General features: G+C 40.9%; 1 long non-coding RNA gene across 1 annotated transcript in view, besides 1 other annotated feature; it reads right to left on the reverse strand.

The window, feature by feature from the left end:
- Gm38512 overlaps positions 1 to 10,725 on the reverse strand; it is a 68,251-nt gene extending 57,526 nt beyond the window's left edge. Inside the window, exon 1 of the long non-coding RNA XR_389676.2 lies at positions 10,376 to 10,725. This is a non-coding gene — a long non-coding RNA (predicted gene, 38512). The remainder of the gene's footprint in view (positions 1 to 10,375) is intronic.
- Positions 8,469 to 11,485: an enhancer, noted in NCBI's record as "VISTA enhancer mm996". NCBI's record gives its function as "enhancer in: neural tube[9/11] | hindbrain (rhombencephalon)[9/11] | midbrain (mesencephalon)[9/11]" and the evidence as "EXISTENCE:transgenic organism evidence [ECO:0001131][PMID:17130149]".

Here is a 23,000-nt window from a genome sequence, read left to right on the forward strand (position 1 = left end):
AAAGCAAAATTGTGAGCTACCAAGTTACCATATTTACTAAGCGATGGGTTTTTCTTTACTTTATTATATCAAGTATTTGATACAATAATAGCCAAGTCTAATCATCAGGAGGCATATTATCTACTTATAGTGACTTACCTAATATAGCCATAGTAGTTTGGTTAGACTTTTTAAAATGCTAAAAATGTTAAAGATGGTCCCCAATTTCCCATTGCTCCTTTTCTGAGATCTCAGAGAACCAAGTGCCCAGCTTAGATTAAGCTGATTCAGTCAAAACCCTCTGTTTCATATATTAGGAGAACTACTGCATCTCTATTGCCTGATCCCGTGTCCATCATAACAGAATGACATTCTTAGACCTCCTCATACAAGAAAATGGTACTTAATAAACCACAGTGGTGACTATGACAATGACAACATTAAAATGTCTAGAGTAAGACTAATGTTATTAAGTATTCCCATTTTAAAGGGATTAACTTGTCTTAACCAAGCCATTTGCAATCAATGGTGTCATATGATACAGATCAAATAATGCTCTTAGAGATTTCATTAATCCACTTGGTAACAAATGACTTTTATGATGTTTATGGGAGATTTGCTATGGAACCACTGAGGTCTACAAGTCACCCATAATTCTATGTGGATAAAAAAATTAGCAACTTTTGGTGAGAATGCCTTAATTAGTGTGCCTAGTTAAAGGCTTTCGGTCCTGGTCACTAAAGCTAGGACAGTGGGGTAGAACAGTGAAGTCATTACTCAGTTAATCATGCAAATGCCTGGCAGACACACAAGGAATAAAACCCTGTGCTCATATTTGTAACATTTATAAAAGATAATGAAAACCAGAAGGTGATATGAACTCTTTGGAGGATCAAGTCCATTGAGAACAGTGTTGGTTCAGCACTATGAAAGTTGTCCTGTCTGTAAAGAATTGTTTCAAGACCAAAATATGAAGATGATTCAGGAAAAATATCATAGCTAATGTGTAACTGGAAAGAAGCAAAGAGGATAAAGACACAAGAGAGAGGTGGCTCAGCCATTAAAGGCACCAGCTGCCCATCCTCAGAATCAATCCCCAGAACCCGGGTTTGATTCCCAGCACCTACATGGTGGCTCACAACCATCTATAAAGCCAGTTCCATAGAATCAGATGCCCTCTTCTGACCTCCGAGGCCACTGAGTATGTGTGGTGCACAGACATGCATTTGGGCAAAACAATCATACACAGAAAGTACTAACTAAAAACAAGCCTTGAGAGATGCCATTTCCTCTCTTTTGTTGGAAAAATGTTGAGAAGCCACAGCACCTCAGAGAAGGTGGAAGAAGAGACATCATGGAGGACAGTTGATAGAAGTGGGCCTAGAATGTCTGTACCCAAAGCCACCTATGCTCCCTTTGTAACCCTAATGGGATCTCTGTACCTCTCTGAGCATCTGTTTCTTTATGAAATGACAGGACACCAGTGGTTTCCAGATAGCTATGGGCGCCTGGGGACTTTTGGTGGTAGTTTCTCAGAGTTAGTGGAGAACGGTTGAAAGGAAGCTGCACTTACTCTTAGCTTCCAGTCAGCGAGTTCATCTCCCTTCCCACGCCCTTCCATATACCATTGCTGTTGCAAGTAGTTTGAAATCAGTGACCTAACAAAGGTTCAGAAAAACCAATATGGCATCATGTAGCTGTGTTGATGAAGATTTGCACAAAGTCTAGAAAGCTCATGTGATTCTGAGACATATAAGGACACCACCACCACCAGTACTGCTACTGTCATGGTAAGATTCCACTGATCACATGCAGAGATGGAGACTTTGTGCTGGGATCCAGCCAAGGCACTGGGGCAACGCCAATAGCCAGGCTATGCCCAGAAGTGAAGCCCAAAGGCAAGAAACCCTTGAAAAAGGGTCTGGGAAGATGGTTCAGTCAGTTGAGTGCAAGCTGACTCAGGGACACACACACACAGAACAACACACAGAAATATATGCATGAGCATCCACATGCATGTAAACACACATTAACACATGCATAAGTATATATACATGAGTATATGCGCACATACGAGTATGAACACATAAACACATGAATATACAAGCATGAATTCATATACTCATGAACACGCACACACGAGCATAACAGACACATGTATATGCACACGTGTGAGCTGACACACATATGAGCATAGAATACACATGTGAACACACATTAGTACACATGTGAGTACATTCACACACAAGCATGTACAAATGTGAGCAGGCATACACATGAGCATAGTATACACATGTGAACACACTTATCAGCATATGCACACATGAGCATGTACACACATAAATATAACATACATACAAAGAAACCCTAGGAACTGAAAAGAACATAACATATATACAAAGAAACCCGGCCCACTTTAAAATTGCTACTTACTTTTCTTTTTTTAAGTTTTAAATTTTTTAGATTTATTTAATGATTTTATGTGTAGGAATGTTTTACCTATACATATGTATGTGTACCATGTGTGTCTAATGCCTGCAGAAATCACAAGAGAGTGTCGAATCCTCTGGGACTGGAGTTAGAGAGGGTTGAGAGCCACCATGAGAACCTGGGTTTCCTGCAAGAACAACAAGGGCTCTTAATATTAGAGCTGGCTCTCCAGTTCTTCAACTTTTCTAACAGTTTAATTAGCAATAATGTAAAACTAACTAAAGCATAACATTTCCTGTCCACCATTCAGTTCCACCACACCATTTTCTTACCATCCCGTTTTCTCACAGAACCTTTTATGTGAAAACACATTTTACTTATTCTTACCTTTCACATGTTTATATAATATAATCTCTTTAAAATATATAAATGAAACCATACACATTAAAGTTTGATCCGTTTACTAATATGTCAGGGAAATGGTATTTTCTTGTTTCAATTCAATATTCTTTGTCATTTTGTAAACCATTATGAAGTGGTGTCCTCATTTACTTTTTACCGCATCTGATAAATACCTGGCCAAAAGCTACTCAGGGATGAAAGGATTTATTTCATCTTACAACTTATAGTCTATCACAATGGGAAGTCAGGGCAAGAACTCACTGAAGGAACTGAAACAGAGGCCAGGAAAAAGTGCTGCTACTGAAGATATGCTATGATATGTGATATGTGATATGTGAGTGGTTAAAATATGATTTATGATAGGTAATTTATGATATGTCATGTATTATATAATTAATATATGATATATGATACCACACTAGACTCTAAGCCAGTAATATGATATGATATATATGGTGTGATATACGAGTGATTAAAATATATGATATATGATTATATATGATATGATGATATATGACATGAAATAATGATATGATATGTAATAGGTAATATATAGTGTGATATATGATATGATATGATAATCACACTGGACTCTAGCCCACTGGAACCATAAGCCAAATGAAGTTCTTCTTTTTATAAGATTCCTTGCTCATTGCATTTTATCACAGTGACAGAAAAGTCATTAATAAAAATATCAGTAACAATTGGTGACAACTACTTTTTCCCATTTTAAATTGCTACTTAAAAAAAGACAACTTTTTCAGTGGAGGAAGGTGAACTCAGTGGACTGAGCATATATCCACTCACCAACTTCTTTCCTTTATCTTGGTCACTTTCATACATCCAAACAAAATGCTTTCTGACTATATATATTCCCTCCATTACTCTCTGGTATCCCTCTTGCTTTCCCTAGACCCCCTTTTTCTTCTTACCCAGTTCCCCAGTGGCCACACTTTTAAAGAAAAAGAAACTTTTTCCTCCAGAAGCCATTAGCAACACACATGTAGCGTGCAGCAACCGTCATTGGGTCCTTGGAAAGGGATGAAACCCAATGGACATTTCCTTTATTCATGATGCAAAGCTGGAGGTGTCTATAGCTGTGTGTTCATAGTTATTAAAGCAATGTGACATGTAGGCAGCAGAGTTTCCTTTCCCTATCTGCAGGCTCTTAAAGTTTTTCTCACCCTCTTTCTGTATCTTCACTTGTGTTCACCCTCTCTTCTGTCATGCTCCTTGGGCCTTCAGGGTGGACAGTGACATAGATGTTGTCTGAGAGATTTTCTACAGCAGTACATACACACCTGTTATATTGTTCCTGAAAGGATCTCATTGTGTTACATTTTTATGAGTGTGTATTAAAGTTGTTTCTACTTTTTAATTGCCCTCATCGATAAGCCTCATTGTATATACGTCCTTTCTATTCAGACATGCTTCCATAAGAAGACTTCTGTAAGTGCAAGTGTTGGGGTGTGTCTACTTCTAATACCAGCTGCTGATTTTCATAATTTAATGAAGCTGATAAAGGACTTCTTGATAACTTTTGAAAAAAACTTTATGCATTTGAGTGTTTTGACTGCAAGTTTGTCTTTGCACCATTGTATCTCAGGTGCCCAAGGAGACCAAAAGAAGTGTCAGTACATTGGAACAGATGGTTGTGAGACACCTTGTGGGTGCTGGGAATTAAACCTGGGTCCCCTAGAGGAACCGCCAGAGCTCTTGATCACTGTGCCAGCTCTCCCATCCCTACATCTTGATATTTTAAGTGCATGCTTAGCACTAGAAAACCTGATCATTTCATCTATTTGTTGATTATTTATGTCTGAGGAAGCACTGTGGAAATATGGGGACCAGGCTTCTGCTTATATTTAGACTTCATCATCCTAATTTGATAACTTTCAATTCTGCCTTACTCCAGAGTTATTCTGAGTGTTCAGGAAGATGATGGATGGAAAGGGAAGCTTAAAAGTCTAATTTCTAGACAAATGATATGTATATATATATATATATATGTATATATATATATATATATATATATTTTTTTTTTTTTTTTTTTTTTTTACAATTGTGAAAATGTGCAGTTACCGAAAGATTCTACAACTGAGAGTTTGCTAAGCAAAAGATGGCTAAGTGTAAAGCCGGTCACTTCCTGCCCTACCTCTGTGTTTCCTCCAAGGAACCCAAGGCCAGGGAGGAAACAAAAGCACTTGCTTAGTTGAAGGCCTGTCCCTTAGCCTCTCCTGGTGATTCACAGAAGGTTCACCCCCTTTGGGGTCCTTGCCTAGATTTGTGGTTTCACAGAGCCTGGTCAGGCGGAGACTCCCACTTCTCTGCTTCATCCATCAGCAACGACAATGGCATCTGGTCACCGGGGACCAGTGAGGCATAAATCTCCTGGAAAAGCAGCTGTCCTCCCCTTTACCTGAGTCAGAATCGCTAATGAAGCGGCAGATTTGCCTTCAGCTCTAAGTACAATTGCATGCTTCAGAAGCTGACACAGCATTGACTCCCCTCTGCCTGTACCAAGTTCGAAGTTCAAACTCTTCACTTAAATAAACTCACACTTCTGCAAACAAGGATAAGGACCTCCCCTGGCCATTGGGTGTTTCTTAAAGAAGTGAATGCAGTGGTCCATACAATGCCTTTAAAAGACACCTTCCTTCCCTCTCATTTATCACATGTTTCATTTTAGAACTAAGTTGCCCGCTTAGTCTCACTCCCTGATGCAGTCTCTAAGGGTCAACAAAGACAATTTTCTATCCCTCTGCTTTCTGTCACCTTTCTGTGAGTTGGGGCAGTGTAACAGGGACTCTAGTGCTACCTGCTCTCTTTGTTTGTCAACCTCTACATGGAGATAAATTGGCTATCTCAGGTGACAGCCCTGCGACATAAAATGACAGGAGTCATGGTGACCTTAGCTCTTGGTGTTCTATTCATCCCACAGTCTCACCAAATGTCTTCAGACTGGGGAAATTTCTATCCACTTTCCAACACGCATCCCATCAACTGTTCCACATACAACAGCTTCATCCATTCCTCCTCCCAGGGTAATGCTGGTCTCTCTCCTTTCAACACAGACATTCACAGGTTCATGAAAGCCACTGAAACTGTGTCTCCTTCACTTTTGGGGGGGTCCTTCTTTCTTATGGATTGTATATGTAAAATTTGGACCCCTTAAATCTGAAGGAGGCTGGAAATTAAAACCCACTTGCTCGGTAGCTTTACTCTGGGCAGGGTTAAGTGAACTATACTTTACATTCTGTAGTATAATCAAATTACTTCCCCTGAGTATTTTATGTCATATTCATCAGGTTCCTCATTTTCACCAAGATCAATGCACACCTCTGTTTAAAAAAAAACACTTTTTATAGATTCTTTGTGAATTTCATACCATGCACCCTAATTCTGTTCATCTCCCTCTCCCTTTGTATCCACCCTCTGCCTTTGCCACATCCTCCTGGAAAGAAGATTAAATCATTAAAAAAGAAAAGGATTTAAAAAGCATCTTGGCATAGAATCTGCAGTGTGTCACAGTGCATCCCACTATCTGCCCTTCTGTCTACACATCTTTATTGCAGTGAGTCATTGGTCTGGTTTGAGATCTCAGGCTTCTGCTACACTATCAACATTGGATCCTCACTGAGACTTCTCTTGGACATCTTGCTGTTGCCCACTATTATGGAGATCCTGATGAGCTCCAGGAGGTCTTAGATGGGGTAGATGTTAGTGTGGGCCAACTCAAAGCTCTGGATCTGGGCCTGGATGGTTTGGGCCTAAGCTGGTCAGGCCCCCAGCTCTCCTACAGCCACACCACTAGGGTAACAGTGCATCTACTGGTGAACGAATTCAATCCAGCCACCACCTACTCCTACGATGGTAAGGGCTCTGAGATTTCAATCCAGCCACCACCTACTCCTACGATGGTAAGGGCTCTGAGATTTCAATCCAGCCACCACCTACTCCTACGATGGTAAGGGCTCTGAGATTTCAATCCAGCCACCACCTACTCCTACGATGGTAAGGGCTCTGAGATTTCAATCCAGCCACCACCTACTCCTACGATGGTAAGGGCTCTGAGATTTCAATCCAGCCACCACCTACTCCTACGATGGTAAGGGCTCTGAGATTTCAATCCAGCCACCACCTACTCCTACGATGGTAAGGGCTCTGAGATTTCAATCCAGCCACCACCTACTCCTACGATGGTAAGGGCTCTGAGATTTCAATCCAGCCACCACCTACTCCTACGATGGTAAGGGCTCTGAGATTTCAATCCAGCCACCACCTACTCCTACGATGGTAAGGGCTCTGAGATTTCAATCCAGCCACCACCTACTCCTACGATGGTAAGGGCTCTGAGATTTCAATCCAGCCACCACCTACTCCTACGATGGTAAGGGCTCTGAGATTTCAATCCAGCCACCACCTACTCCTACGATGGTAAGGGCTCTGAGATTTCAATCCAGCCACCACCTACTCCTACGATGGTAAGGGCTCTGAGATATGCAGATGTGAAGGGATCCCTGTGACTTCTTGGAGTATGATAAATAAATATGAAACATGGCACAAGAAAAGATTCCACTTCCTCTAAGTTGTGTAACCAGATGTATGCAACACAAGCCCACCAGGTCACATGGAAATATGAGGTCATTCTATCTGTGAACACACGAGGTTTTGTTCCCTATGACTCTTCTACTCAGCTGCCAAAGTTATCCTAGGAGAGCAGCGTTTTAGAGGCAAAATCAACAGAAAGATGGATCGTCAGCCAGTGTTCCCAACCGGACGTAAATCACAGTGCTCCTCACGGTGCTCCTTATACTGGACAGTGCGGGGCTGGCTCAGAGGTTGGAAACTTCATGACTCCAGAGGACCCAAGTTCAGTTCACAGCACGTGGTCTATCACTAGCAACCCCAGCACCAAGAAAACCTAATACCTCAGGCCTCTGAAGGCGACTGCCGTCATGTGCTAATGAGCCATACAAAAGTGTACACATGCAGATAATTAAAAATAAAAATGAACCTTTTTAAAAAACCCTCCACCAGTGTGTGGATGAATCCCCCTGGGCAGTGCCTGCAAGGCTGCTGATGTTAGGGGCCTGTGGTCAGTAGTCCCCACACTTGGAGCAGCAAAGGCTAGAGCATGGCTCTCACTGCTGAGAGAGCCGCTGACTATGGAAGAAGAAAAATTGTCAAGGGTTCAGACTGGAGTGAGACGGGAGATGGCAGACAGAGCCTTCCTGTCAGTCTCATTAACAAACAAAGCAGTCAGTGCTTCTCAGAGAGGAAACAAAGCCTTTTATACAGCTAACTGAGATGTGCTCGGATCTAAAAGCTACCTCGGATGATGTGAAAGTAGGAGGGGACTCTGGGAAGAGGGAACTGAGGAGAGGGAGCCCAGACAAAAAGTAATGTGGGTACAAACCTGGTCCAAGTACACTTGTCGGGAAGTGTCACAATGAAGTGCATCACTCTGAACAATAACAATATGTGATCATTTTTTTAGAGTGACATTTTGAGCAGAGGTGGGATAATGTGCAGAGCAATTTTGTCATTAGTGATATAGACTATGGACAAAATGCTGGCATCCAGATCAACAACAGGCCTATGGGACGTGCCAGGGAAGACATAGTCCTTTCTACTTTAATCAGGACATACCTAGACCCATGGAAAACTGGGGCTGATACAGGTCTGTGGCCTTAAGAGGCCCTATCTGAGCCACACAAATTAAGATCCTTGTTGTAGGGCAGTTGACTTCATGTACACATCTCCACATATGGCTATTTTTTTTTTTAAGATTTACTTATTTTCTATATAAGTACACTGTAGCTGACTTCAGATGTACCAGAAGAGGGCGTCAGATCCCTTTAAGGGTGGTTGTGAGCCACCATGTGGTTGCTGGGATTTGAACACAGGACCTTCGGAAGAGCAGTCGGTGCTCTTACCCACTGAGCCACCTCACCAGCCCCCACATATGGCTATTTACCACAGAAACAAAGAAGAAGTCAGATGCATTTTGATCTGATCTTCCATTTTCCAGTGCACAGTACAGCAAAAAGAATTTCATTGACGGTTCTTATCTGCCTCGAAGGCAAAAGACCCTAACACGGACTTGCAGAAGGCCATTATAACTAAGTCCAGAGTGGCTTCTTTTCTTCATGGTGACAGGCATTGTGCCTGACTGCTAAGAGAGGAGGCCAGAGGAGGGCCAGACAAAGCAGGCTTGCTCTTTCTGAAGGAAATTTTTATAGATATTATTTGGGGGGGGGGGGGGGAGTAATCTTCAAATTCTCAAGTTATTTCTCAACAGGTGTAGGGTTTTTTTTGTTTTGTTTTGTTTTGATTTTTTGTTTTGTTGTTTTGTTTTGTTTTGTTTTGGTCCAAAGATCCAGAAGGTCCAGACTGTTTTATGTAATGTAGATAGACAAAGTACAGGGGTATCTCTCTGAGACTGCTTTATGTAAAGCCACCACTTTAAAAGTTCAGTTTAAATACTTCCAATGAGAACCAGCCCCATCCTCAAATTCTGTGGACCCTTCTGAGCTCCCGCTCACAATGGGCCATATAGTTTGTTCCTTAACATACATTAATTTGGCTGTAGCAAGATCGACCCTGTGTATCTCAGCCCTCTACTTGAACAAAGAAGAAAGCATTCAATTCTCTTCCGTGGCAAATTTAGCCTTGCACTAGTCTGTCCTGCCACTCATGCAGGGCCCTGCCGGAGAAACTGCTTTGCAAATGTTTTGCTGGGTTTTGTTGCTAGGTGATGAGTTAGGAAACTTTGCAACTCCCGCTGAGAGGTTTTTTTTTTTTTGTTTTTCTGTTTTTTTTTTTTTTTTTTTTTTTTTTTTTTGGTTTTTTTTAAGTGCCTGTAACCACTTTCATATTAAAAAGGAGAGAAAGATAGGGCAGCCTGGCGTTGATTCCTCAAGATTTACTCTTTGCTCTCTATTTGGCTTAGTTGTCACAGAAAAAAACTGGCCTCTTAAGAAAGCAAACTCAGAGAAACAGGGAGCTAGGGAGCAGGCAAGTAGAGGAGGCTGCACACAGGAGCAAACACCCTTTGCGGGAGAGATGGGCTTGAAGCTGCAGTCAGCTTCAGAAACCCTTTGCCTCAACCAACTTCCAGCCAAACAGCAGGGGTTCCTGGGAAAGCCCCAGGGCCTGTCTGAGGCCCATCCCGTGTCAATGATTGATGAGGACCAGTGTGAGAGGTGACACACTGTGAAATCAGACTGAGTCACAAAGAGTTAATCCTTGGGCTTCTTCCAGACCACTCTTTTGAGGGGAAAAAATAATATTTATCCCTTCTTTTGTTAATTTTGTATCGCCGAAAAGTAATCTTGATATTTTACTAACCAGGCAAGACGCCTTCAGGAAACAAACACACACTCCCGTTATGGTTCCCAACTTATTTGGAATCGCTTGCTGATTTAGTAAGTATTGCGTTGCAGGCAGTAGAGAGGTGAGAAGGGTTGTTTCTGAGTATAAATTCCTTTTCACACAATTTAAAACTTACCTGTCAATTACAAAGGAAGGAGCAGCCCTGGACAAAAGAGCAGCAACTTACCACATTTGGGTTTTCTTCTCCCAAACTTGGAAACAGCTTGGGAGTCTCTGTCCTTTTGTGTCCTTTACTAACTACTTCACTGGTGCTGGTCCCCTGCGGGGCCCTCTCCTGGCAGGACACGGAAGGGCAGATGTGTGCTGGACTTGGCTCCACGGCAGAGTTTCTCGTGCTTTCTCATCCTCCACAGCAGATGCCCAAACTTTAGCAGAGTCTCTTTAACACTTCATTAATTATTGAGCAGTGCCAAAAGTAATTATTGGGCTATGCCTGGAGTCCTTTTCTCCCACATCAGTAAACAGTAATTTAGAGAAGGGGGGTTATAACCGTAGGGCGAGAACCGTTTCCCCCCACAGCTGTGTGGCGAGGGCAACAATGATGCGTATGTTTCAACAAATGAGAACCCTCAGCCCAGCTCTCGGGCTCAGCCGGCTCTCCCGCTCAGCCCGCTCTCGGGCATACATGTAGGGAAGTTACAGGCAGTCATACAGTCCACCATGCTCATCGTAGCAGGCAACTTCAAATAGTTCACTTGCCAACAAATCTGTTCTGACTTCGTGCTTTTGCCCTAACTTAATAATAACAAAATAATACCTAAAGCCATCAGGAAATAAGCTCCCTGATACGTTGCAGTAGAAGCCGGGTAACTTTCAAATAGCACTTTCCCTTAATTAGTAAAGAGGGTCCCCCCCCCCTTTTGTTATTACCCCATGAAACATCAATTCTCACCCTGTCTTCAATTCATGGACATTTTTTTTCATAGCCACTTGAGACCCTAAGTGACTCCGGGACTTGGCAAACCAGAAGCTGTTTCCATGTATTTTCAAAGCCAAACAAAGAGAAAAGTCTTGCTGGAGCGGGGTTCATCTAAAGCCTTGCTACTTGCTCCTCTCGATGATGAGGTTAGAAGATTATATATACAGTGCAGTGCTTTTCCTAGATCACAGGAGGCTTGAATTCTCTCCAAGAGGTTCCCCTAAAGTGAGTTATTCCGGAACTTTTTCCATGGAAGGCAGCACATCTCCTTTAAAAACCACTCCCTGTTACAATGTGGCCAGTGCTTAGTTGTTTAACCTAATATCATGAAAATTTGTAGCCCCCAGCTTCTACTCACTGGCCTCCCCAAGGAGCCTCAAAGCTGCTTGATAAACAGTTCCTGGAAACTAGCAAGCCCTAACTGAGAGATCTTAAACTTACCCCTACTGGTAAGAACATAGATTCTAGAACAGCAGGTCTACAAAGAGTTGATGTTAGGGTGTCTTGAAGAGGAACCAGGTATCACCTTGAGAACCAGAGCTCTGAGACCCCCTTTCCAGACCCAGATGTCTTCGGGCTTTTATGTTTGTTTCTTTGTTTGTTTGTTTGTTTGTTTCAGTTCTGATAATGAAGGAAAGATTGCTGGTAAGTACTACAGTTCAGAGTCAGTTACTCACTAGGTCTGTCCTCATGACAGACTTTATAATCCATGTATATTTTTTGTAAATGTGTTTTCGTCTTCCCTAATAAGACAGTGTTACCAACCATCTTCTCAGAGCTTAGTGATAGACATTCAAATGAACCTGTGTAAAGAGCAGCAGGGTTGAGCATACTCCTGTGGCCCACAAAGCCTGCATCTGCCCAATCCCCTTGCAGATTTGAGGTGCACTCAGTCAGAACAGAGCATCCCCTTCTCTGAAGACTGTATAAATAAGACATCGTTTCCCTCCTGTTGCAGCCCATGTGTCTTGCTGCTGGACTGAGTCATATGCTGCCCTCAGAGCTGCTGGGCCAGCATCTGCTCCAGGCTAGCAAGATCATTCTGGATACTTGTTCTGTCATTATGCACACTGCCATTTCAATGGCTCTTCTGCGCTCATTGTCTTCTCCCGTCGACCCATTTCCTTGTTCTAATCATGAATGAAATACATAGGCTATGAAAGGCACTGAAATAATGTCACTGTATTAACTGTGTGACCAACCTGTCAAACAATTATATTCTTCTACTTCGTCTTCCTCTATGTAAAATGAGAATTAAATGAGATTATACAGTATCTAGAGCAGCATCTTCATGTCCAAGCCAGAGTTATTCTAACACTAGGCACAGAACAGACACTCAGTAAACTGGTGTTGGGTTTTAACTAGGTTGCAACCTTCCAAATGCTGTGACCCCCTTAATATAGCTCCTCGTGTGGCAACGACCCCAAAAAAATCATCTTTCTGGCTACTTCATAATTGCAATTTTGCTATGTTATGAATTGTAATGTAAATATCTGATATGCAGGATATTCGATATGTGACCCCCCCCCAAAGGGATCACAATATACAGGATATCCTATCCATTGGACTAGGATAAGACACAGTTGATGAGACAGGACCCTCAAGTTGCACACGCATGTCATCAACCACCCATTCACTAGACGTCTTTGCAGCTCAGTCACTTGCTTGAATGGCTATGGATGCACCTACTGGCCTGTCTCCAAGTTCTTGGTTTTTTTTTTTTTGTTTGTTTTTTGTTTGTTTGTTTGTTTGTCCTCTTAAATTCAAGAGGCATGGCGGTGGCCACTTGTTATTCCAGCACACGAAAGACTTGGGCAGGAAGATTTTGAGTTTGAAGCCAACCTAGAATCAGTAGTGACCCTGTTTCAAAATAAAAAAAACCAAACCAGACCTCAAGAGAGAAGCTAACTGGTAGACAGATGAAAGGGCAGCGGGCTTGGTGCTGGCGTCCGATTCCCCCCACCCCCCTCCCACTACTACCACCACCATCACCACACAGTGAGCACATCGCTTCCTTTCGGTGGGTTCACAAATCATCCTGCCATCCAGTACGGACTCCCAGTTTGTCATTAAGCTGGCTGTTGTCCTTCCTCTCTGTAGCTCCCTACATGCTAACTTTACATGGTTTGCCTTGGTGCCTGCGATAGGTGGCTCAGAGCAGGAAACAAAATACTGTTGGTCGCTGCTGAGAAGCTGGCTTGTAGATTTTTCCATGCTGCCCGGAGTAAGAGTGTTCCAGCACTCCACAGTCTAGCTACACCCGTGACAATAATAATAATAATAAAGAGTTTTAGACTGACTCTTGGAAAGCATGGATGAAAAACTGTTCCAAAGTCTCTACCACTCTGTCTTCTTTCTGTCACATTTCCAAGCGGGGAGGGCGCAAGGCCCCCTTCAGGGGGATTCCTTGTTCCACTAAGAGCTGGGGCATAACGCCACACTGCTGACGTCAATAGGACAACTCATCCAAAGGCGAGGCGTTTCCCATCTGCCTTGGGACCCATCCTTCTAGACCCAGGCTTTCTGTAACTGGCCGCTTACCAGGAATTCCTTCCATGTTGGTTTTCTCTCTGATGAGCAGTAAGGCGCTCTTCTGAGTTCTCACGACCTCTCATCCATACCACATTTGGGGGCTCGGTCTGACGTTCTTTCTTTACTTCGAGAGTCTCAAGTACAGAAACTGCAATTTGTTTGTCTTTACATTAAAAACCAATTAATCTAAAAATGGTATGACTAACAGTGTTTTTGTTTGCACTGAGTGAATGTCTATAAATCATGTGGAGGAGTTTCCTTGATTGCTTTAAACAGTTCATCTTCATTTATTTGGTGAATTCTTTCTTTATGTACAATTCAAAAAGTACGTTTTCTTTTAGGGTTTTCTGAATTATAGTAACTGTTGGAGGTTCGTGGGATACCACTGGATAGATTTGATTTATTTATGTGGCTTTTAAAATATGTATTCATTTAGCCTCGGGTCTTACCACCAAAGCATACAAATTCTTCAACACTTTGAAAATTAATTAAATGAAGTAGAGGATGAAAAATGTTTTCCATCACCATGTGGTAGCTTTTTTATTCTTTTTAATAGATTTGACTTCGATAGAAAGTAGTCTTGGGGCCAGAGAGATTGCTCAGTGGTTACAAGTATTTACTTCTCTCTCAGATACTCTGGTTTGGTTCCCAGCACCCATATGACAGCCCACACCCATCGATAACTTCAGTTTCAGGGGATTAGATACCTCTTCTGACTTTCAAGGGCTCCTGAGTACATGTGGTGCACACACATACACTTGGGCATGCACATACATATACAATTAAAAAAATAAATATTTTTCCTTTTCTTATTGGATATTTTCTTTATTTATATTTCAAATATTAACCCTTTTCCCAGCCACCCCTAGGGAACTCCCTATCCCATCCTCCCTCCGCCTGCTTCAATGAGGGTGTGTCCCCATCCACCCACTTTTGCCTCGCCACCGTGGCATTCCCCTACATCAAGCCTTCACAGGACCAAGGGCCTATCCTCCCATTGACAAGGCCATCCTCTGTTACATATGAGCTGGAGCCATGGGTCCCTCCATGTGTACTCTTTGGTTGGTGGTTTAATCCCTGGGAGCTCTGGTTGGTTGATATTGTTGTTCTTCCTATGGGGTTGCAAACCCCTTCAGCTCCGTCAGGCCTTTCTCTAACTCCTCCATTGGGGATAATTTGAACATTTTATTGTTACTCTCCAGACATAGTCAAAGTCAGCTTATAAGAACTATTCCTATAGTGCTCAAAACCTGCATGTCAAGGTCAGATAAACACAGCCTGCAGACTTGTGACCAGTCAGCTCCACCCAAAACACTAGTCACATCCTGATTGGTACTGAATGACTTTTTACTATTGTACTTTGGGTAATTTTATTCATTTTAAAGTCAGAGAGATTCCTACTAGGTTACATTCCTATTTTCAACCCACCTACAGATTCCTTATCTTAAACAATGTCAAGGAAGTCTGGTAGGAAAATCGGCCAATTGAACAGAAGAAACAGCATTGAAATAAGCCTACATTCTGCACTCAGTTGAGGTTTGACAAAGGTTTAAAGAGGACAGAAAGGGGAAAACAACAGTTTGTTTAATAAACAGTGATGGGGGAACTAGTTGTCTACAAGCAGAAGCATGAGGTTGGTTCCTTATCATTCACTATATTAAGAAATCAACCTCCGGGATGGCGAGATGGCTCAGTGGTTAACAGCACCAACTGCAGTTCCACAGGTCCTGAGTTCAATTCCCAGCAACCACATGGTGGCTCACAAACATTTGTAATGAGATCCGATGCCCTCTTCTGGTGTGTCTCATATAAATAAAATAAATAGGAAGAACGGAAGGAAGGAAAAAAAAAGAAGAAAATCAACTCCCAAAGCGAAATCACATATTACATATTAAGCTTGCAAACTAGGGGGGAAAAAAAGCATAAAAGGAAAGTTCCATGACTTAAGTATGGGCAGTAATTTTTTGTTATAATATCTAAAGAAAATTTATTTTTTTAAGATAAAGATCATAATTATGACCTTATAGGAAACAAAAATGGAAATAGATAGTGGGATTGCATCAAATTGAAGAGTTGTGCACAGTTACAGAAATAATTAACATAGAGCCAACATGCACATTGAGAAAAGTATTTGCAAACCATTTTGGAACCACATGGGGAATCTTCAAATCAACTACAAACTCTGACCCAGCATGTCCCAACTGGGTGTGTTTCTAAAAGAGATAAAATCACACTATCAAAAAGACAGTCACATTCATGTGTTCACTACAGAAATATCCACAATGCCTACAACAGATGAACAGATAAAGAAAATGTGGCAAATATGCATGACCAAAAGGGGAGAATCATGCCTTCGGCAACATCTGGATGACTTCATAAGAGACGTGATAACAAATGTAACGAGCCAGACACAGACATACAAACATGTGGAACCATAAAAGCGTCAGTTCACAGAAGTCAAAAGTCGAGCAGTGAATAGCAGACAGGAGTGGGAGAGGGGCAGGGGAAGACACTGAGTAAGGAGGAGGATGCTTCATTTGCAGAAGGATTCAAACTTTGAGATCTATTAACCACCATAGTCATATGTAATATAGTTAATAGTGATATGGCACACAGTTCAAATAGCTAAACCAGTCTGTAGATGTTTGCACTGCAGAATATGTACATAAGGTAATAAGTATGTTGTGGCTTAATTTAGTCTTTCATAAGGCATACATACACACTGAACCTCATAAATATGTTTGTAAGTCATTTTTTATTGCTATAACAAGATACCCAAGACTGGATAACTCATAAAGAACAGAAGTTTAGGGACAGTGAGATGGCTCAGTGAGTTAAGGCCTTTCTTTGTCTTTAAGCCTGACCATCTGAGTTCAATTCTCAGAACCTGTATGGTAAAAGGAGGACACTTCATGTTGTACTCTGACCTCCACACATGTACTATGGCACCTGCTTGTGCACACGTGTGTGCGCATGCACACACACATTAACGAATTAATTTTAATTTAAAAATGTAAAATTGTATTTGACTCATAGTATAGAGAATCCCAGAGCCTGCTACTGACATTGCTCAGCACCTGGTGAGACTTGCTGAACCCTTGCATAATAAAGGTTTCTCATGATGAGAGAGTAAGATACCATAGAGAGAAGATCCTAATCACAAAACCACTACAAACAAAGCACACCATTAGCCCATGAATGGGGGGATTTATTCAAACACATTGTGATTATTTGTCACAAAAAATGACAAAGAAAAATATATTAAAATTTATCTGTTTTCATGATAATCACCAAATTTGTGAGAAAACAACTTGCTCAATTAAACCAAATTTAATTTAACCAGAAAGTTTATTTCCAATCATATTATCCTTCAAGAATTTTCAACATAGTTAAAGTACTTATAGTAGTACAATATTATAGTAATATTGTGCACAGAATCAATTTCTTTACAGTTCTCACTGTAACTTAAAAGAAATTCTGCTTTCATATATCAAAATGATTTTTTAAAAAAGCTTCTACAAACATTCTTAATGAAATCTAGGAAAAAATGAGCAAGTGATCCAGAACTATAAAATTTTCCTTTTCTAATACCTAATATCTTAAATGATAAAAAAATAATAATAGCCAGGCAGTGGTGGCACATGCCTTTAATCCCAGCATTTGGGAGGCAGAGGCAGGCGGATTTCTGACTTCGAGGCCAGCCTGGTCTACAGAGTGAGTTTCAGGACAGCCAGGGCTACACAGAGAGACCCTGTCTCGAAAAACCAAATAATAATAATAATTATTATTATTATAATTTAGGGCTGGAGAGATGGCTCAGTGTTTAAGAACACTGATTACTCTTCCAGAGGAGCTGAGTTCAATTCTCAGTAACCACGTGGTGGCTCACAACCATCTATAATGGGATACAATGCCCTCTTCTGGTGTGTCTGAAGAGAGTGACCGTGAACTCACATTCGTAATAAATAAACCTTTTTAAAATAATAATATTTTAAAGAATGTCTTAGGATTTTATTGCTGTAAAGAGACACGATGACCATGGCAACTCTTATAAAGAACAACATTTAATAGGGGTTGGCTTACAGGTTCAGAGGCTCAGTCCAGTATCATCAAGGCAGGAGCATGGCAGCATCCAGACAGCCATGGGATAGAAGGAGCTGAGAGTCATATATATTTATCCAAAGGTAGCCAGGAGCAGACTGGCTTCCAGGTAGCTAGAAGGAAAGTCTCTGAAAGCCCACCTCCACAGTGACACACTTCCTCCACCAAGGCCACACCTCCTAATAGTGCTACTCCCTGCGCTAAGAATATTCAAACCACCACAAATAAAAACAAAGTAAAAACACCTATCAAACATACAGAGTATCATCTTTTAGAATTGAACTTAGCAAAAAGTTTAGTAGGTAAAGAAGAGCCCTACATCTAAACACAACCTCTAGCCATTAAAATCATGATGGGAGGCTTCCACAAGGACCAGCCCTGCCTACCACCACTCACAGGTCCCTCCTTTACTGCGTACAAACTCTCCACCCAGCTAGATTTCCCATCTCCCTCTCCAGGACATAGTCCTGTAAGTCTGCCCTTCCTCTTACCCATGTCTTTCCCCCAACCTGCCAGGTCTAGCCCATATCAAGAGCCTTGTGTGGTCTCCCCTGCCTTACCACAAACAATCTCTAGACTTCATTCAGTGTAGTCTCCCCTCCCCTAGCCTGAAACCTGCTTGCTCGGGGTGGAGCTTCCTGCTCATTCGTTCTGCCACGCCCACTGCTAGAACCTGAGGAGCCACACACGTGCACCTTTCTACTGGACCAGAGATTATTCGGCGGGAATCGGGTCCCCTCCCCCTTCCTTCATAACTGGTGTCGCAACAATAAAATTTGAGCCTTGATCAGAGTAACTGTCTTGGCTACATTTCTTCTTTTGCCCCGTCTAGATTCCTCTCTTACAGCTCGAGCGGCCTTCTCAGTCGAACCGTTCACGTTGCGAGCTGCTGGCGGCCGCAACATTTTGGCGCCCGAACAGGGACCTGAAGAATGGCAGAGAGATGCTAAGAGGAACGCTGCATTGGAGCTCCACAGGAAAGGATCTTCGTATCGGACATCGGAGCAACGGACAAGTACACATGCTAGCGCTAGCTTAAAATTTCAGTTTTGTAAAGTGTTGCTGAGGATGCGGTAGGATACGAATTAAGCTTGAATCAGTGCTAACCCAACGCTGGTTCTGCTTGGGTCAGCAGCGTGTTAATCGGAACTAGAAACGGAAACAGGCAGGTTAGCCGCAGCTTTTTAGGAAGCTGCTTAGGTGAAAGAAGAAAGGGTTTAAAGTCATGGATCAGGCGGTAGGCCGTAGCTCTCCGAAGCTACATGAGGTGTGAGAAAAGAAAGGGTTTATTAAAAGGAATAGGCGGATTGCCCCAGTTAATAAAAAATGCATCATAAGGGAGGAAAATGTCCCAAAAAGCAGAGAGAAATATCTCTCTGGGCCTTATAGCAGGAGTACTCTGTTACCTTTTGTGTCTTGTCTAATGTCCGGTGCACCAATCTGTTCTCGTGTTCGATTCATGTATGTTCGTGTCCAGTCTGTATGAATGAATGTTCTATGTTTTGTGTTGGATAATAAAGATGGTATAAAAAGCTTTATCTGCAAAGCCGAGAGCTGCCACGTGTTTCAGCCAGGAATCAGACACGTGGCGAGAGGGCCCCTGCTGGAAAAACTGTTCGTTTTAGAAAATAAGGGCGAGTGCACAGCCTCTAAGTTTCAGAGTAAAAAAGCTAATAAATGGTTCATGATTAATGTGTTTGACAATGGTAAAGTGTTTTTTATTTTATGATTGTAGCTACAAAAATTATTATTCTCTGATTGGTCTAAATGTAACTGCTTCATTTGGTTCCTTTTTTATTGGTAATGTGCTCTAAGTGTTTTCACAATCAGCTCATAAGTTGTTGGTTAAGATTAATAATTGTTACATTGCTACAGATGGTTAGTGTTAAATTTGATAACTCAAGTTTAGAGTCCTTCCGACACATGGCATAAGGCAGCCCAAGAGGCTGGGTCTCTAAAGATATTTCTAGTTTAGGTAATAATTAATATGGTTCGTATCCTAAATAGTAAAATTTAAAATAAGATTTAAAGCAATGTCTCTTTATTAAAGCATTAAAGCTTGCTTTAATAGGTATTCATAGGTATTAATTGACATCCAAACTTCGTAATATGATAGTAATGCTTCTAATATTGATTTTAAAGATAATAAATTGTTTTAAACTTGGGTTTTACTTTCCCAAGGTTATAGGTATTATCCTAACCTTGCACAAAAAACTTAAAAATTATGGTTAAAACTGCTATTGTTCCATTGACTGCAGCTTGCAGTTTGATTTCAAATTTAAGATCTTTAATTCACCTGTATACTGTAATTAAGATAATTACAAGAGTAATCATCTTATGAGAGCGCTCATACAGCTCACTTCATACAAAACTGTGACAGAGTTATCTAGTTATGTTTGTCTTTGTGAATAGATTAGACAAACAGTTTGGTTATAGTTGCTGCCTGGCAGAAAACTGTAGTACAGGCAATTTTTTCACAACACTAAAGTTGTGAAGAACGTTTTAACTGTAAGTCATCTTAAGAAAGAGTATCAAAATTTAGAGGCGTAGACAGTTATATTGTTTCTCTAAAATCGGTCCTTATTACAGGAGGGCCAGGATGCTCAGATTAAAAAGTATTTTACGTTTGAGTCAATGCAGGGCTCTGGGCAGCCCCAGAGCGGCTTGTGGCCTTTCTTTTGTTTTGCAAACAGTGCCTGAGAAAGATTTTTCCCTGTGTTCAAGAAAAATTCTTTTTAACAGTGTTGCAGATCTATTCAGATGTTTAAAATAATGCTTAAATTCAAAGAGTTTTGCTTCTAGTGAACTGTAATCACTAGAAAATTTTGCCTCTAGGTATGGCTAATGTAACTTTACATTATGTAAGAAAAAATTTTATTGTTTCTGCTTCTATACAAAAAGCCAAGAGTTTTAATCTTTCAGTGTATATTGTTTCCTAAGTGAAAAGTATTTTATTAACTAATGCTTCTTAAAGTTTACCTTAAATCCTTGCTCTCACCCAAAAGATTCAGAGACAATATCCTTTTATTACTTAGGGTTTTAGTTTACTACAAAAGTTTCTACAAAAAATAAAGCTTTTATAATTGTTATTAATTGGTAATTAAAAATTGGTTGTGCCCAAAACAATTCTTTGGCCAAAAAAAAAAAAACATTATTGTAAAGTCATTTTTCTCATCCTCCCAGCCAATCGTTGGCCCACGTGGGCCCAACTAGCTTCTGTGGGGCAGAGTCTTAAGACACAGTTTCCCCTGTTCCAGCACAGATGATCTAGTTGTGTGCTGTAGATGGTGTTTTAAAATGCTAAACAATCAAACCTTAATTTGTATATTAATAGTCAATGCCATATCTCTGAGCTCACAATTGCTTAAATTGTTCATCCCTCAGATACTATTAATTCTCAAATTTACAATTGCTTATGCATATTTCTAGTTAATAAATAAATTATGCACATGTGACTCTTAATAACTTTACAAGCCTTCTAGTTACAACTGCTCCTTAAGAAAATTGATTAAAAGTGCAATTAGTCACTGCCCCTTTACAGCCAAGTATTTAAAATGTTTTGTCAACTAGTTATTAATTCAAAAGTTTAGGTATTGTAAAATTTTAAAACTTTAACTTCTTAAAAGACAAAAAAGAGAGAAATTGTATCCCCGTGCATGCTATTTAGTGCATTCCCATGCACACTATTAAAGTCTTACCTTTATTTTCAAAATCTAATATTTTAATGTCAAAGAGTTTAATAAATGCTTTATAGTATCTTAAAGGGATCTACTTATTGGCTTATAGATTAATCCTAAAACAGCTACCTTATTAAAAAAGGGAAAAACAGGTTTTCTCCACAGAACGCTGCAGAAGCATATTAATAAATTCGTGTGACGAGCTGGTAGATAAGTTGACTCATGTCCTGATTAAATTGACTAAAAAACTAAATTAAATTCATGTTTTAGATCCATCCTTACTTGTCATTTTTCCAGTTTAGACTAGCTTCTAGCCTTTTAACTTTATGACAATAGTACATCAGAGACTGTATATTCAGACTTAGTAAAATTAGTCATTTAATAGAGTCATAATGATTTTTCTCCTTTCTTCAGTGTGACCAGCCATTCTAACTCAATCTTAGACTGGTCCTAATATTCAGTCCAATGTTAGAGATTCCTATATTCTAAATTACCTAGCAAGTTAATTAAAGAGCAATTGGTCACTTAATACCCCCTGACTAACAAATGGAAGGGTCCAGATCCAGTTCTAATTTGGGGTAGGGACTCAGTTTGTGTTTTTTCACGAGATGAAGATAGAGCGCGGTGGCTGCCAGAGAGATTAATTCGTCAGATGAACACAGATTCTGACTCTTCTGGTAAGTATCATTCTAAAGACTAAAATTCCTTTTGTGCTTAAAATTCAGCTGAGAGCAACAGCTCTCAAAGGTGTTCTCCAGCTACTCTCTGAACCAGCTCCCGACAGGAGGCCGGAGACTAGCCTCAGCTTTACAATTTGCATTTGAATAAAGTACCTAGACTTCCCGGAAAGAAGTTCTGCTTTCCTACTTTCTCACTGTCTTTCAAGATTTTGTCTTTCAAGCAGGTAAATCAACATTCCCGAGGCGGACCAGTGGATGTGCATCCCCGCCCCCCTAGAGCACACAGGTGGCAGCTGTTACCCCCAGTCTCAGGACATTTCCAGCATGTGGCTTTCAGTCTGAGTTAAAAATTTAGGTTTACCTAGAGGGCTAGAAGAGTAGATTTTTCTATATTAATAAAGATTGGTTTTTATTTTGATAGACAGGCTTAGCCCCTTAGCTGACCTCTGGCTTTTCACCCTTGCTGTTACTGCAAGGTGTCCTTAGCTCAATAGGCTGTGGAAAAAACAGGGATGAGGAGGAACGACTTCCAGCTCCTATTTTACCCACAAATCGTGGTGTTATTAACGACATAATTCTTGCTTAGGCTTTGCTAATTCTGAGGTTGATAATTCTCCTTTAGGAGCTGCACAGCACTCAGAACTGTGCATACTGGTTTGTGATTGTACAAATTCAGTATGGGCACCGCTTGGTGCAGAGATACTTACTGCAAGGGAAGGTCCGGCTTGACCATTTCTGAGTTTCCTGTGAGATAAACCCGGTTTGAAAGAGGTTGGTACCAAATTTTGGTTAAAAATAAAAAATATTCTCCGGCTCTACCTCGCCTCCCCAAAAGGTACCAAGAGCCACATGTGTGGGTTTTACCCACGGGAGGAATCGGGT

Source organism: Mus musculus, chromosome 3 (assembly GCF_000001635.26).
Source record: "Mus musculus strain C57BL/6J chromosome 3, GRCm38.p6 C57BL/6J".
Lineage (NCBI taxonomy): Eukaryota > Metazoa > Chordata > Mammalia > Rodentia > Muridae > Mus > Mus musculus.